Below are 17,411 nucleotides of genomic sequence, written 5' to 3' on the forward strand. Positions count from 1 at the left end.
TGATCTGTGGATGGAACATGGGGAGAATTACATATTTGCCTGAAGTTCTGTTACCGGTACATATGCCTTATTCCCAGCACCAACATCATCTTCTCTCTTTCTTAAACATATTTAAGGTAATTCAGATTGACCTGTGTGTACACTTTGACAGTGGTAACTATATGAGTGTCACGACTCCCTCCGAAGCTGCCTCATCTCCTTGTTCGGGCAGGCTTCGGCGTTCGTCGTCACCGGCCTTCTAGCTACTGCCGCTCCTCTTTTCATCATTCCATTTGTTTTGTCTTGTTTTTCACACACACCTGGTACATATCCCCTCATCAGTCTCTGTATAATTATTCCCTCTGCTCCCCCATGTCTTTGTGTGTTATTGTTCCATGTGGAGGTGTCGCTAGCTCGTGTTGAGCATTATCTTACTTTTATCGCCTTATCTATTGGGCACACACGTCCGCCTCCTCTGGTCACCCAGGCATCGGCCGTACAGTGAGCTGCCTTACCGAGAAGTACTGGTGGCCTACCTTGGCTAAGGACGTGAGGGTGTATTCTTACATTTTAGTCATTTAGCAGACGCTCTTATCCAGAGCGACTTACAGTTAGTGAGTCCATACATTATTATTATTATTTATTTTTTCATACTGGCCCCCCGTGGGAAATGAACCCACAACCCTGGCGTTGCAAACGCCATGCTCTACGAACTGAGCTACATCCCTGCCGGCCATTCCCTTCCCTACCCTGGACGACGCTGGGCCAATTGTGCGCTGCCCCATGGGTCTCCTCCTGCTCGGTGTGCGCCCAGAGTAAGGCACCTAGGCACCTTCCAGCGGGTAAGTTACATCCCTTACCAGTTCCACAATGGCCATCGATTTTCTAACTGATCTTCCCCTCTCTCAGGGTAACACCACCATCCTGGTCGTTGTGGACCGCTTTTCTAAAGCCTGCCGCCTCCTTCCTCTGCCCGGTCTCCCCACGGCCCTACAAACTGCAGAAGCCCTTTTTACTCACGTCTTCCGGCACTACGGGGTGCCAGAGGACATAGTGTCTGACCGGGGTCCCCAGTTTACGTCTAGGGTCTGGAAGGCGTTCATGGAACATCTGGGGATCTCGGTCAGCCTGACCTCTGGGTTTCACCCCGAATCTAATGGGCAGGTAGAACGGGTGAATCAAGATGTGGGTAGGTCTCTGCGGTCCTACTGCCAGGACCGGCCGGGGGAGTGGTCGGTGTTCTTGCCATGGGCCGAATATGCCCAGAACTCTCTCCGCCACTAACATGTCACCATTTCAATGTGTTTTAGGGTATCAGCCGGTCCTGGCACCGTGGCATCAGAGCCAGACCGACGCTCCTGCGGTGGACGACTGGTTTCGGCGCGCGGAGGAGACGTGGAACGCCGCCCACGTCCAGCTCGCCCACGTCCAGCTGGCAGGCTTCGGCGTTCGTCGTCACCGGCCTTCTAGCCACTGCCGCTCTTCTTTTCATCATTCCATTTGTTTTGTCTTGTTTTTCACACACACCTGGTACATATCCCCTCATCAGTCTCTGTATTCCCTCTGCTCCCCCATGTCATTGTGTGTTATTGTTCCATGTGGAGGTGTCGCTAGCTCGTGTTGAGCATTATGTTACTTTTATCGCCGGGATATTCACCCGTCTTTTGTTTTCCCAGTACACATTTAAGTCGCACTGTATTTGGTTTACTCATTGCTGCAGACTACTGTATCGGCTAATAAACCCTATTCTATGATTCCCACCTCCTGCGCCTGGCTCCGTCCTACTCACCTTGTTACAATGAGGCATATGTGAGTGAGACCAATGTAAGTGTTTTTGCTGTGGACTCACAGGGGATGATCCAGTGTGTAAGAAATGCTGCTCCCTAGAGAAATTATTAAAGCCATACAAGATACACACATTTCAGATACATTGGTCTCACATTCATCTCATATTATCTGTGTTTAGGAAAGTGGCTATAACAGTGTAGTTTCATATCGTATACAGTGTAAGACTGCAAATCCTGGGAGACTACAGAGCCAAAATAAAATATACTTCTGTGGAATATATTTTTAGAGACAAGGTTTATTTGACATTTTCACCATGTATTTGGCACATATTGTATCAGAGTCTTTAGGAAAGAGAGCAGAATGGGCCTTCCATGATGTCAACACTAGAGAGGCAGATAGAGGAGTACAATTTAAAAACGCAGCAACAACGGTGCTAAGATAGAAACATCTTCAGGTGGAACTCCTCTCGTGGCCATATGCTCCCCCCTTATGAAGCGGGTCCATCAGCTCAAACACAGTGGGCAGCTATGGTTCATTGATTCATCCGGAAACATGGACAGAGAAAACTGCAGTGTTTTTACTATTGACGCACACATGTGCAGGTGGTCTTGTCTTGGGATCATCTTCGCCCAGTCAGAAGATGAGGCCACAATTTGAGGGCCTTCAGCTCCTGAAGGAGATATTGGCAGAGGATGCATTTGCTGGGAGAGGTCAGAGGTCAAGCAAGGCCTCGTCTTCTTCTATCCGACGACTGCGAGGCAGAGAGAGGAGCATTAGGCCTTCCCGGAGGCAACCCTCCTCCTCTGTGTTTTTCACCTGCTCCAAGCAGTCTGGAGGTGGCTATGGAGCAAAGAACATGGCATTAAGATGAAAGACAGGCAGGCCCTCTTTAGCATTGTCAAGGACATGCTTTATGCTAGGGATATGGACAAGGTGAAACAACTCCATCATCTGGCCCTTGTCAACCCAGTTACAGTCAGGTCAGTGCAGAGTAAAGTTATGTCAGTGTTCAGTGTAGAATAACAAGAACAAGACCTTAATTGTCCTCATCACATGCTGTAACAAAAGTAAACTCTTCAATACTGGTATTCACAGAACATAATTGTTTTACCTGCACAAATGTTAACAGTGCGGCAATACATACAATACAATACGTTTTATGTGTGTTCATTGAACAATTGCAGGTACAGCAAATTCCTGGCTTACCTGGAGAAACTCTATGGTCGTAGGGAATGTTGGGCGCTGAGTTTCAGAGAGGACATGCTTACCCGTGGGAATGACACCAACAACTACGTGGAAGCTGCTATGAGAGTCCTTCAACCTGCCGCAGCTGTTTGATCTCCTCACATCCCGCTTGGAGACCTACTATGAAGCCAAGGTGACAGACGTGGCACTTGGACGTTGGGAGGCTTTCCAGAAGTTTAGATTTCTTGCTTTGGAGAGCAATCTTCAACGATCAGACATCTGCCAGGTAAATAAAAAGCATATTACTATCACAGGCCTTATACATATCTTACCAAATTGTATTGATATCTTCTTATATACATTTTGACATAATATCCTAGATTGAAGAGAAGAAGTTTAGTGTGAAGGGCACCACTCCAGGCACTGTCTACACAGTTGATATGGAGGTGGAGCTGTGTACCTGCCCAGTAGGCCATACAGGAGCACCATGTAGGCAACAGGGTGCAGAACTTTGGATGCTTCTCCAGCAACTTCCTTCCCACAACACTGGAGATACAGGCTGAACTCTTTAAAATAACATCAGGAGGTAATACAGTGCCAACAAAATATTATAAAAGCCAACATGAAATTAATGTACTGTTAATGTACATAAATACATGCATCAGTGTTCATTGTATGTACTTTGAATACCTGTTATAGCTAACATTTCCCTGGAGTTCCTGCAACCCCTGAGGGACAAAAGTCAGCAAAAGAAGTAAGTCAGACACAGGTAACATGCCTGTACTCAACAAGTACTTACACTGTTTCACAGACACTCTATTTTAGTGGTTGTAGTATGTCATAACATTTACCAGCATGATTCTAACTATTACGTAAAGCTCATTCCAATCAACAAGCTCACCAGTAAAAGGTATGAAGCTTAAAACATCAATGTTCAGTACATCTGCACTTCATGAATGAATACAGGAAAAGTATTTAGACTGGCACTTGTATTCTGTTTGGGTTATCGTTTCCCACTGTTGTTTTCAAATAATGGTATATGGTGTTGTCATCCATATTGAGTGCAGTTGAACCATCAAATATACAACCTTCATTGTACATCTTCCAACATCAACATAATCTGGTCAGATGTAAAGAATAATAAACTTGAAAACTTCTTGAAGCTTGTTAAATAATAGGCAGATTTAAACAAATTGGCGGACCATCAAATAATTGGTATACACATTACTTTTACAGAATTTCCGCGAGGGAGAGGATATTGGAATTCTTTATCAAAGCCTATTGTTTAACTTGGGTCAAACGTTTCAGGTAGCCTTCCACAAGCTTCCCACAATAAGTTGGGTGAATTTTGGCCCATTCCTCCTGACAGAGCTGGTGTAACTGAGTCAGGTTTGTAGGCCTCCTTGCTCGCACACGTTTTTTCAGTTCTGCCCACAAATGTTCTATAGGATTGAGGTCAGGGCTTTGTGATGGCCACTCCAATACCTTGACTTTGTTGTCCTTAAGCCATTTTGCCACAACTTTGGAAGTATGCTTGGGGTCATTGTCCATTTGGAAGACCCATTTGCGACCAAGCTTTAACTTCCTGACTGATGTCTTGAGATGTTGCTTCAATATATCCACATAATTTTCCTTCCTCATGATGCCATCTATTTTGTGAAGTGCACCAGTCTCCCCTGCAGCAAAGCACCCCCACAGCATGATGCTGCCACCCCGTGCTTCACAGTTGGGATGGTGTTCTTCGGCTTGCAAGCATCCCCTTTTTCCTCCAAACATAACGATGGTCATTATGGCCAAACAGTTCTATTTTTGTTTCATCAGACCAGAGGACATTTCTCCAAAAAGTACGATATTTGTCCCCATGTGCAGTTGCAAACCATAGTCTGGCTTTTTTATGGCGGTTTTGGAGCAGTGGCTTCTTGCTTGCTGAGCGGCCTTTCAGGTTATGTCGATATAAGACTCGTTTTACTGTGGATATAGATACTTTTGTACCTGTTTCCTCCAGCATCTTCACAAGGTACTTTGTATTCAGACCCCTTTTTCCACATTTTGTTACATTACAGCTTTATTCTAAAATGGATTAAATTCTTTTTTTACCTCATCAATCTACACACAATACCCCATAATGACAAAGCAAAAACAGAAATACCTTATTTACGTAAGTATTCAGACCCTTTGCTATGAGACTCGAAATTGAGCTCTGGTTAATCCTATTTCTATGGATCATCCTTGAGATTTTTCTACAACTTGATTGGAGTCCACCTGTAGTAAATTCAATTGATGGTAGAGTGGCCAGACGGAAGCCACTCCTCAGTAAAAGGCACATGATAGCCTGCTTGGAGTTTGCCAAAAGGCAACTAAAGGACTCTCAGACCATGAAAAACAAGATTCTCTGGTCTGATGAAACCAAGATTGAACTCTTTGGCCTGAATGCCAAGTGTCACTTCTGGAGGAAACCTGGCACCATCCCTACGGTGAAGCATGGTGGTGGCAGCATCATGCTGTGGGGATGTTTTTCAGCAGCAGAGACTGGGAGACTAGTCAGGATCGAGGGAAAGATGAACGGAGCAAAGTACAGAGAGATCCTTGATGAAAACCTGCTCTAGACTGCTCAAGGCCTCAGACTGGGGCAAAGGTTCACCTTCCAAGAGGACATAGACCCTAAGCACACAGCCAAGACAACGCAGGAGTGGCTTCAGGACAAGTCTCTGAATGTCCTTGAGTGGCCAAGCCAGAGCCTGGACTTCAACCCGATTGAACATCACTGGAGAGACCTGAAAATAGCTGTGCACCGACGCTCCCCATACAACCTGACAGAGCTTGAGGATCTGCAGAGAAGAATGGGAGAAACTCCCCAAATACAGGTGTGCCAAGCTTGCAATGTCATACCCAAGAAGACTCGAGGCTGTAATCGCTGCCAAAGGTGCTTCAACAAAGTACTGAATAAAGGGTCTGAATACTTTTGTAAATGTGATATTTTAGTTTTTCATTTGTAATAGATTTGCAAAAAATTTCTACAAACCTGTTTTTGCTTCATTATTATGGGGTATTCCGTGTAGATTGATGAGAAGAAAAACATTTTTGAATCCATTTTAGAATAAGGCTGTAACATAACAAAATGTGGAAAAAGTCAAGGGGTCTTAATACTTTCTGAATGCACTGTATCTATTTATTATGGCCATTTATATGTTAGCTGTTAAAATCAGATCCAACAATAATATCAAGGGGCTACAAATCCAGGGTTTAAAAACAAAGGGGGCATTGTACGCTGACGATTCATGTTTTCTTTTAAATCCGCAATTTGGATCCCTGCACAGCCTCGTAAAGGATCTAGATAATTAGTGTAACCTCTCTGGTTTAAAAACAAATTATGATAAATGCACCATATCACGTATTGGATCTCTAAAAAATAAAACTTTTACATTACCGTGTAGTTTACCAATAAAATGGTCAGACGGTGAAGTGGACATACTCATTTTACATTTACATTTTAGTCATTTAACAGACGCTCTTATCCAGAGCGACTTACAGTTAGTGAGTGCATACATTTTTCATACTGGCCCCCCGTGGGAATCAAACCCACAACCCTGGCATTGCAAGTGCCATGCTCTACCAACTAAGCTACAGGAGATCATCAGTGGTGGTTTGGCCATGGTCAGGTACAGGTTAATGTGAGAAGGTCTTACAGGAGTTTGCGTTTCTGTGCTGGCTTCATCAGGCTAAAGTCTGTTGGTTCTGGCTTCATCAGGCTAAAGTCTGTTGGTTCTGGCTTCATCAGGCTAAAGTCTGTTGGTTCTGGCTTCATCAGGCTAAAGTCTGTTGGTTCTGGCTTCATCAGGCTAAAGTCTGTTGGTTCTGGCTTCTTCTTCACTGGCACTTTGTTCTTTCTGGAGGCCTTTCTGGAGGTCTTGGTGGTGGAGGGGGTATAATGATATAAATAATTTTATAGAAGATAGCCAAATTAGATAATATTTTGCTATCATGGAAAGGACAACACCTGTCTATTTGTGGAAAATCACCTTCATAAATTCTTACTACCCAGCTATTACTTATGGCCCTGCCTACACCTAACGACTTGTTTTTTAAATTATATGAGCAAAAAATATTGGGTCTGGCATGTCCAGGGTCCCATTCCTAAGGGCTCTGCAAATGTTCATAAACTTTTCCCAGTACCTAGACATTTTAACCAACAACCTGGTTGCCTCTGCCAGGAGGCTGAAATTTGGCTGCAAGTGGAACTTCCAGCAAGACAATAACCCTAAGTACACATCAAAATTCACAAATAAATGGTTAATTGTGGTGGGGACAAATGGCAGAGTGAGTAATGATGGTATTTGGAACAACCCTGGACATGCCGGACCCAATCCCCTTGTCTAAGAGCAAAGCCAGTGCCATATGTTGTGGTGGCCAATAAGGCATTCACCCTGAAAGCCAACACTCTGAAGTCCTACCCAAGAACCTAGGAGGTAGACTAGGGCAGGATCTTCAATTACAGATTAGCACTAACCTTGGTTATTGTCCTATAATTGTCAATTGCGTTGATGCCAAATGCCCAAAAATGTAAATAATCATGCCATGGTTTTCTTTTTTTCCAGCAAGGCTTTCAAGAGCAAGGCCTTTGGCATCATGACCAACCGGTGGCGAATGTTCAGATCGGTCCTGATCTCGTCCTGGCCGCAACAGCTCTTCACAACTTCCTGAGGTCGCAGAAGAGCACACAACAGGTGTACTCACCTCCAGTGTTGGTGGACAGGGAGGATGTGGGGAGTGGAGTGGTGGTGCCTGGCCAGTGGCACTCTGAGGCTTCTACATGCTGGATATCAGGGCAGGTTCCAGCAATAACTACACCAGTGAAGCCAAGAATGTCAGAGACGAGAACAAGGACTACTTCAACTCGCCGGAGAGTGCAGTCAGCTGGCACTGGATCCTTTTCCAATCATCATTGTCACACTTTAACGCCATCTTGCTGTAGCCCTATGTATTTCAGAAACTAGTCTGTCAACGTTTTGTAGCCTATATCGATTAAAATCTATTGAATTCCATATCATGCATTATTATATTATTTTATAAAAATAAAAAAGTATAGAGTAGTTAGTTGGAACTGTAGGTTAATCGATTTAATAATGTATCAATGTATGCACAATAAATGCATACTGTATAAACACAAATAAACATAATTCAACATTTCAATATCTCTGCTCTCTCAATTCTCACTCACTACTTATCTTGAAAAAGATAGTTTAGCAGCAATTGCTGGATGTCTTTTGGCCATCTATCGAAGTCTTGGTAGCATCCCCTTAGTAGCAGCCCAAAAACTGCAGGTGGATCAGACTCTGTGGCTGCTAGTTCTCGTAGGCAAGCTAGACCTCCTACTTTACCTGATCATTCACACTGGGATGGACTCTCCTTCTGGAGGTCTTGGGTGTCTCTCCATCGGGACTTGATCCACTTGTGCTTGGTCCACTGGGGTTTGGAGTGGTGCTTGCTCGGGAGGGGTCTTCTGGGCTCATTGTGCGTTTTATCATCTTCCTGAAAAGCAAAACAAATTATGTTTAAGTAAAATATTTTGCTTTCCAAAGGCATCTTATAAAAGTAGTTTAATCACATAATCTAAATGAGTGTTTCTCAATAAATTCCTAGGGGACTTCAAGGGTAGGATTTAAATAAGTTGTGGTGAAACTGCCAAGTCCATTTGCGATATTATAAACAACAAAGATGTTACTTTAAACAACAACAAAAAAACGTTTTTCCCCCTTGGACATCATTATACATCATTGCACACTCGATAGAACAGCAGAGTACGTATTACAATTTTATCTTTTCAACAACATTGGATGCTCATTTTCTCTGTTTGATTAACAAAACAATAAGAAATGCGCCTGGGGAGACCAGTGATGCTGTTTCACCTTTTCGCAGATCTCAGCTTTAATGAAATCATAATTCAAAGCCTCCATCTTAGCTTGTCAATCTTATTGTAAAGCAACATAAATTATGTATAAATAAACGCGCCAGGTTCAGCTGCTTGGTTATTTGTTGACTATTGTATTGGACTTTGGGGGTCCCCTTGGAATGGATTGAGAGACACTGGTGTAAACCTTGGGATTTTTGACAAGGAACACTTGTAGTTGGAGATGAAGGTGTGGCCATATTGTCCTAGCTTTACCATGCTCTAAATGTGTCCCCCAGGAAGTCCAGTCGGGTGAAGTGTACACCCATCGAAGGGTGTAAACACCATCAGCCTCTGACCGCCAGCAGACCTCCACCTTCTTGACCTGCCTGCTGTAGATTAATCCCATTTTGCGTAATTTGTCCTTTAAATCTGCAGCTGTTAAAAAATTGAATTATTATCCTTCACTTTTCAGACAATAAATAAATATATACCCACACAAACACACATTAGTTGGAGAGGCTGGATCAGCAGCCTAATGAAGATACATATGGCGTTGGCTTGGTTAGATGAATCTGCCTATTATTTAACAAGCTTCAGCAAGTTTTCAAGTTTATTAGTCTTTACATCTGACCAGATTATGTTGATGTTGGAGGATGTAAAAAAATGTCACTACTATTGCCCACTTTAAACTGAGTTGGACTGTGTGTCTGGCTTCTTTCATTGTCTGCTAAACAAACTTTAGGAGGCAGGGCACAGCCTGGTTTCAAACAAACAGTGTACATAGTCTACATGACCAAAAGTATGTGGACACCTGATCGTCAAACATCTCATTCCAAAATCATAGGCATTAATATGGAGTTGGTCCCCCCTTCGTTGCTATAACAGCCTCCACTCTTACGGGAAGGCTTTCCACTAGATGTTAGAACATTGCTGCGGGGACTTGCTTCCATTCAGCCACAAGAGCATTAGTGAGGTCGGGCACTGATGTTGGGCGATTAGGCCTGGCTCTCAGTCGGCGTTCCAATTAATCCTAAAGGTGTTCGATGGGGTTGAGGTCAGGGCTCTGTGCAGGCCCATTCTTCCACACTGATCTCGACAAACCATTTCTGCATGGACCTCGCTTTGTGCACGGGGGCATTGTAATGCTGAAACAGGAAAGGGCCTTCCCCAAACTGTTGCCACAAAGTTGGAAGCACAGAATTGTCTAGAATGTCATTGTACGCTGTAGCATTAAGATTTCTCTTCACTGGAACTAAGGGGCCTAACCTGAACCAGGAATAACAGCCCAAGATCATTAGTCCTCCTCCACCAAACATTACAGTTGGCACTATGCATCGGGGCAGGTAGCGTTCTCCTGGCATCCGACAAACCAAGATTTGTCCGTTGGACTGCCAGATGGTGAAGCGTGATTCATCACACCAGAGAACGCGTTTCTACTTCTCCAAAGTCCAATGGCGGCGAGCTTTACACCACTCCAGCCGACGCTTGGCATTGCGCATGGTGATCTTAGGTTTGTGTGCGGCTGCCCGGCCATGGAAACCCATTTCATGAAGCTACCGGAGAACAGTTCTTGTGCTGACGTTGCTTCCAGAGGCAGTTTGGTACTCGGTAGTGAGTGTTGCAACCGAGGACAGACGATTTCTACGAGCTTTCAGCACTCGGCAGTCCCGTTCTGTGAGCTTGGGTGGCCTACTTCGTGGCTGAGCCGTTGTTGCTCCTAGACGTTTCCACTTCACAATAAGAGCACTTACAGTTGACCGTGGCAGCTATAGCAAGGCCAATCTACTGCCAATGTTTGTCTATGGAAATTGCATGGCTGTGTGCTCGATTTTATACACCGGTCAGCAACGGGTGTGGCTGAACTAGCCGAATCCACTAATTTGAAGGGGTGTCCACAAACCTTTTTATATACAGTGCATTCGGAAAGTATTTAGACCCCTTGACTTTTTCCACATTTTGTAATATTACAGCCGTATTCTAAAATTGATTAAATAGTCCCCCCCAATCTACACACAATACCCCATAATGACAAAAAAAAAAGGTTATTAAAAACATTTGCAAATTAAAAAACTAAAAATACTGAAATATCCCATTTACATAAGTATTCAGACCCTTTACTTAGTACTTTCTTAAAGCACCTTTGGCAGCGATTACAGCCTCGAGTCTTCTTGGGTATGACGCTACAAACTTGGTAAACCTGTATTTGGGGAGTTTCTCCCATTCTTCTCTGTAGATCCTCTTAAGCTCTGTCGGGTCAGATGGGGAGCATCGCTGCACAGCTATTTTCAAGTCTCTCCAGAGATGTTCAATCGGGTTCAAGTCTGGGCTCTGGCTTGGCCACTCAAGGACATCCAGAGACTTGTCCTGAAGCCACTCCTGCGTTGTCTTGGCTGTGTGCTTAGGGTCGTTGTCCTGTTGAAAGGTGAACCTTCACCCCAGTCTGAGGTCGTGAGCGCTCTGGAGCAGGTTTTCATCAAGGATCTCGCTGTACTTTTCTCCGTTCATCTTTCCCTCGATCCTGACTAGTCTCCCAATCCCTGACACTGAAAAACATCCCCACAGCATGATGCTGGCACCACCATGCTTCACCGTAGAGATGGTGCCAGGTTTCCTCCAGACGTGACGCTTGGCATTCAGGCCAAAGAGTATAATCTTGGTTTCGTCAGACCAGAGAATCAGTTTCTCATGGTCTGAGAGTCCACTCTACCATAAAGGCCTGATTGGTGGAGTGCTGCAGAGATGGTTGTCCTTCTGGAAGGTTCTCCCATTTCCACAGAGGAACTCTGGAGCTCTGTCAGAGTGACCATCGGGTTCTTGGTCACCTCCCTGACCAAGGCCCTTCTCCCCCGATTGCTCAGTTTGGCCGGGCGGCCAAAGTTCTAGGGAGAGTCTTTGTGGTTCCAAACTTCTTCCATTTAAGAATGATGGAGGCCACTGTGTTCTTGGGGACCTTCAATGCTGCAGACATTTTTTGATACCCTTCCCCAGATCTGTGCCTCGACACAATCCTGTCTCGGAGCTCCACCGGAAAATTATTGGTTTTAACTCTGACATTTTTATTTTATTTTATTTCACCTTTATTTAACCAGGTAAGCCAGTTGAGAACAAGTTCTCATTTACAACTGCGACCTGGCCAAGATAAAGCAAAGCAGTGCGATAAAAACAACAACACAGAGTTACATATGGGGTAAAACAAAACATAAAGTCAAAAATACAACAGAAAATATATATACAGTGTGTGCAAATGTAGCAAGTTATGGAGGTAAGGCAATAAATAGGCTATAGTGCAAAATAATTACAATTAGTATTAACACTGGAATGATAGCAGTGATTTATAGATGGCCTGGAGCCAGTGGGTTTGGCGACGAATATGTAGTGAGGACCAGCCAACAAGAGCGTACAGGTCACAGTGGTGTGTAGTGTATGGGGCTTTGGAGACAAAACGGATGGCACTGTGATAGACTACATCCAATTTGCTGAGTAGAGTGTTTTTTTGTAAATGACATCGCCGAAGTCAAGGATCGGTAGGATAGTCAGTTTTACGAGGGCATGTTTGGCAGCATGAGTGAAGGAGGCTTTGTTGCGAAACAGGAAGCCAATTCTAGATTTAACTTTGGATTGGAGATTCTTAGTGTGAGTCTGGAAGGACAGTTTACAGTCTAACCAGACACCTAGGTATTTGTAGTTGTCCACATACTCTAGGTCAGACCCGTCGAGAGTAGTGATTCTAGTCGGGTGGGCGGGTGCCAGCAGCGTTCGATTGAAGAGCATGCATTTAGTTTTACTAGTGTTTAAGAGCAGTTGGAGGCTACTGAAGGAGTGTTGTATAGCATTGAAGCTCGTTTGGAGGTTTGTTAACACAGTGTCCAATGAAGGGCCAGATGTATACAAAATGGTGTCGTCTGCGTAGAGGTGGATCTGAGAGTCACCAGCAGCAAGAGCGACATCATTGATATACACTGAGAAAAGAGTCGGCCCAAGAATTGAACCCTGTGGCACCCACATAGAGACTGCCATAGGTCCAGACAACAGGCCCTCCGATTTCACACATTGAACTCTATCTGAGAAGTAGTTGGTGAACCAGGCAAGGCAGTCATTTGAGAAACCAAGGCTATTTAGTCTGCCAATAAGAATGCGGTGGTTGACAGAGTCGAAAGCCTTGGCCAGGTCGATGAAGACGGCTGCACAGTACTCTCTATTATCGATCGCGGTTATAATATCGTTTAGGACCTTGAGCGTGGCTGAAGTGCACCCATGACCAGCTCGGAAACCGGATTGCATAGCGGAGAAGGTACGGTGGGATTCGAAATGGTCGGTGATCTGTTTGTTAACTTGGCTTTCAAAAACTTTTGAAAGGCAGGGCAGGATGGATATAGGTCTGTAACAGTTTGGATCTAGAGTGTCACCCCCTTTGAAGAGGGGGATGACCGCGGCAGCTTTCCAATCTCTGGGGATCTCAGACGTTACGAAAGAGAGGTTGAACAGGCTAGTAGTAATAGTGATTGCGACAATTTTGGCGGCTAGTTTTAGAAAGAAAGGGTCCAGATTGTCTAGCCCAGATGAGTTGTAGGGGTCCAGATTTTGCAGCTCTTTCAGAACATCAGCTGTCTGAATTTGTGTGAAGGAGAAGCGGGGGGGTAGTGGTAGCCAGGTGGAAAGCATGGCCAGCCGTAGCAAAATGCTTGTTGAAATTCTCGATTATTGTAGATTTATCGGTGGTGATAGTGTTGCCTAGCCTCAGTGCAGTGGGCAGCTGGGAGGAAGTGCTCTTATTCTCCATGGACTTTACAGTGTCCCAAAACTTTTTGGAGTTAGTGCTACAGGATGCAACATTTCTGTTTGAAAAAGGTAGCCTTTGCTTTCCTAACTGCTTGTGTATAACGGTTCCTAACTTCCTGAAAAGTTGCATATCGCGGGGGCTATTTGATGCTAATGCAGTACGCCACAGGATGTTTTTGTGCTGGTCAAGGGCAGTCAAGTCTGAGGAGAACCAGGGACTATATCTGTTCTTAGTTCTGTATTTTTTGAATGGGGCATGTTTATTTAAGATTGAGAGGAAATTACTTTTAAAGAACAACCAGGCATCCTCTACTGACGGAATGAGATCTATATCCATCCAGGATACCTGGGCCAGGTCAATTAGGAAGGCCTGCACGCTAAAGTGTTTTAGGGAGCGTTTGACAGTGATGAGGGGTGGTCGTTTGACCGCGGACCCGTTACGGACGCAGGCAATAAGGCAGTGATCGCTGAGATCCTGGTTGAAGACAGCGGAGGTGTATTTAGAGGGTAAGTTAGTCAGGATGATATCTATGAGGGTACCCATGTTTACGGATTTAGGGTTGTACCTGGTAGGTTTGTTGATAATTTGTGTGAGATTGAGGGCATCTAGTTTGGATTGTAGGATGGCCGGGGTGTTAAGCATATCCCAATTTAGGTCACCAAGCAGTACGAACTCTGAGGATAAATGGGGGGCAATCAATTCACATATGGTGTCCAGGGCACAGCTGGGGGCTGAGGGGGGTCTGTAGCAAGCGGCAACAGTGAGAGACATTTCTGGAAAGGTGGATTTTTTGAAGTAGAAGCTCAAACTGTTTGGGCACAGACCTGGATAGTATGATAGAGCTCTGCAGGCTCTCTCTACAGTAGATTGCAACTCCACCCCCTTTGGCAGTTCTATCTAGACGGAAAATGTTATAGTTGGGGATGGACATTTCAGAATTTTTGGTGGCCTTCCTAAGCCAGGATTCAGACACTGCTAGAACATCAGGGTTGGCGGAGTTTGCTAACGCAGTGAATAACTCAAACTTAGGAAGTAGACTTCTGATATTAACATGCAGAAAACCAAGGCTTTTACGGTTACAGAAGTCAACAAATGATAGCTCCTGGGGAGTAGGAGTGATACTGGGGGCTGCAGGGCCTGGGTTAGCCTCTACATCACCAGAGGAACAGAGGAGGAGTAGAATAAGGATACGGCTAATGGCTTTAAGAACTGGTCTTCTAGTGCGTTGGGTACAGAGAATAAAGGGGGCAGATTTCCGGGCGTTGTAGAAAAGATTCAGGGCATTATGTACAGAAAAGGATATGGAAGGATGTGAGTACAGTTGAGGTAAACCTAAGCGTTGGGTAACAATGAAAGAGATAGCATCACTGGAGGCACCGATTGAGCCGGTCTCGGCGTGTATGGGGGGTGGAACAAAGGAACTATTTGAGGCAGTTTGAGAGGGACTTGGGGTTCTACAGTGAAATTGTATAATAAGAACTAGCTGGAACAGCAATAGGCTAGGCATATTGACATGGGAGAGAGGCATAAAGCAATCACAGGTGTTATTAGAGAAGCTAAGACAACAACTGGTAATGGCGATAAAGTTTGGGCTGAGGCTAAACAGAATAAACAGGACAGGGTACCGTGTAAAGGAACAGTCCAGCAGACATCAGCTGTGCAGCTGAGTGATCATAAGGTCCAGTGAACAGCAATATGTGAGTCCGAGAGCAGTTCGAAATTGGTGCTACAGCACAGGCTAGCAGGAAGCACAGTTGTAGTTTGCGTGTGCTAGCGGGCCGGGGCTAGCAGATGGATCTTCGTGGTCGACGTCGTATCGGGAAGCCTGTTGAAACCACATCAGACGATTTCGTCGGCAAACCAGTCGTGTTGGATCGGCGGGGCTCAGTGTCAACACTAGGAGGTCCCGTCCAGTTGACAGAGAGGTAGATAGCCGGGAGATGGGCCTGGCTCGAGGCCAACTGGTGCTGCTAAGGGGCAATGGTAATTAGCCAACAACAGGTTGCAGCTAGCTGGTTGCGATGATCCGGCGCTAGGGTCCAGTGATTCCGGCAGAAAATCCGAAATGCTCTGGGTCGATAGCACGCTGTGCAGACTGGCCGACGAATTGTCCAGGCTAGAGCTAGAGCTGGCTGGTGGATAGTGCAGGCCACGGACAATGGTGACGACGCTAACGGTGGCTAATAGCAAGTAGCCAATTCAGTTGCAGCTAGCCTAGTTTCACCTTAAGGTTCTTGATAAAAGTTATAAGAAATAGTAGAATCCTTTCCACGTTGGGTGAGGCGGGTTGCAGGAAAGTATATTTAGTTAAAGAATGAAAAATAAAAATTGAGAAATATAGACAAAATAGACAGAAAACAAGAAACTGGCTATTTACACAAGGACACAGAAAAAAATAACACGACCGCACTGCTACGCCATCTTGTTACTAATACTAACACTGTCAACTGTGGGACCTTATATAGACAGGTGTGTGCCATTCCAAATCATGTCTAATCAATTGAATTTACCACATGTGGACTCCAATCAAGTTGTAGAAACATCTCAAGGATGATCAATGGAAACAGGATGCACCTGAGCTCAATTTCGATTCTCATAGCAAAGGGTCTGAATACATTTGCACAAATTTATAGAAACCTGTTGTCGCTTTGTCTTTATGGGGTATTGTGTGTAGATTGATGAGGAACATTTTTAATTTAATCAATTTTAAAATAAGGCTGTAATGTAACAAAATGTGGAAAAGGGGGAAGGGGTCTGAATACTTTCCGAATGCACTGTATAGTGTATGTTACTGCATGAGACTGGGGGGTAAACCATGGCTGCATGGTAACACATCTCAACATCTGGATCTGGCTAACCAAGCCATGGTATGGGGTAAACTGTTCCTAGCATAGCTAGCTACCTTCATAAGAAGCCTGTTTTGTGGCGGTTTGGTTGCTCTGATAAAAGCAAATTAAACAACAACTAATGTGTTACAGTTTCTCTTAGTTTTAGTTATCCCAAGAGTTTACATTGCAGTTGACAAGCAGCTACATTAGCGACGCGATCGCAAGCTTTTTACATTTTTTTGTGACCTATTCTAGCTAGTTAGCTAAAGTTACCCCTTATCCTGCATTCCACTAATTAGCGTCGCGAGTGATCAAAGTATGACAGAGTTCAAACTTACCGTTGACAGAGGTGGTACAGTGGCATCGCGCCACATTGTGCTTGATCAGGTGTAGAATCAAACACCACTCCTTTCTTAGAAGAGTTAGTTAATATGACTGCTCAGTGATCACTACTGTCTCTTGCTTCTTCTGCCAGCAAAGACAGTCAACGCAACAGCCATTAATGAGGTTAGGTGGTAGCCTGTTTGACTTTGTGATTGGCTGGAAGGGAGTTAGATTTATCATTATTCTTCTACTTTTCCTGGCTGGCAAAGTACAAGGATGTTGTTGAGAGCAGTTTTGAATCTTAATTTAGAAACTGAATTTAGTAACTGAATTTGAAATCTGAATTTGAAAACTGAATTTGAACACTGAATTTGAAAATGATAGTTTCTAAACTTGATACACAGAAAATGAATGCAATATATACCATATTGAAACGGAATATATAAATATTGAATTTGAATATTTAATTAAATTGACATTTTCAAAAAATGCAATATTCATTCAATTCAGTTTCAAATCATGAAATGAAAGTTCAATTTAGGAAGTTAATGATTACATTTTTGCATTACGAATTCAAAAATATTGAATTCAAATTCAATATCCTAACACAAATTCAAAGTTATACAATTCAAATTCA

The 17,411-nt window shown here is 44.1% G+C and overlaps 1 long non-coding RNA gene across 2 annotated transcripts; it reads right to left on the bottom strand.

The window, feature by feature from the left end:
- Nucleotides 1–2,084: 2,084 nt before the first annotated feature.
- On the bottom strand, nt 2,085–16,933 carry LOC123482930. 2 transcript variants are annotated; one of them, XR_006658019.1, is made up of 5 exons: nt 16,789–16,933; nt 9,116–9,277; nt 8,331–8,481; nt 3,036–3,231; nt 2,085–2,607 (listed from the first exon to the last, which is right to left on the bottom strand). It is a non-coding gene; the product is annotated as an uncharacterized LOC123482930 (long non-coding RNA). The 2 variants fall into 2 exon arrangements; XR_006658020.1 differs by lacking the exon at nt 9,116–9,277.
- Nucleotides 16,934–17,411: the final 478 nt, after the last annotated feature.

The sequence above is a fragment of the Coregonus clupeaformis genome, unplaced genomic scaffold, assembly GCF_020615455.1.
Source record: "Coregonus clupeaformis isolate EN_2021a unplaced genomic scaffold, ASM2061545v1 scaf0001, whole genome shotgun sequence".
NCBI classification, from domain to species: Eukaryota; Metazoa; Chordata; class Actinopteri; order Salmoniformes; family Salmonidae; genus Coregonus; species Coregonus clupeaformis.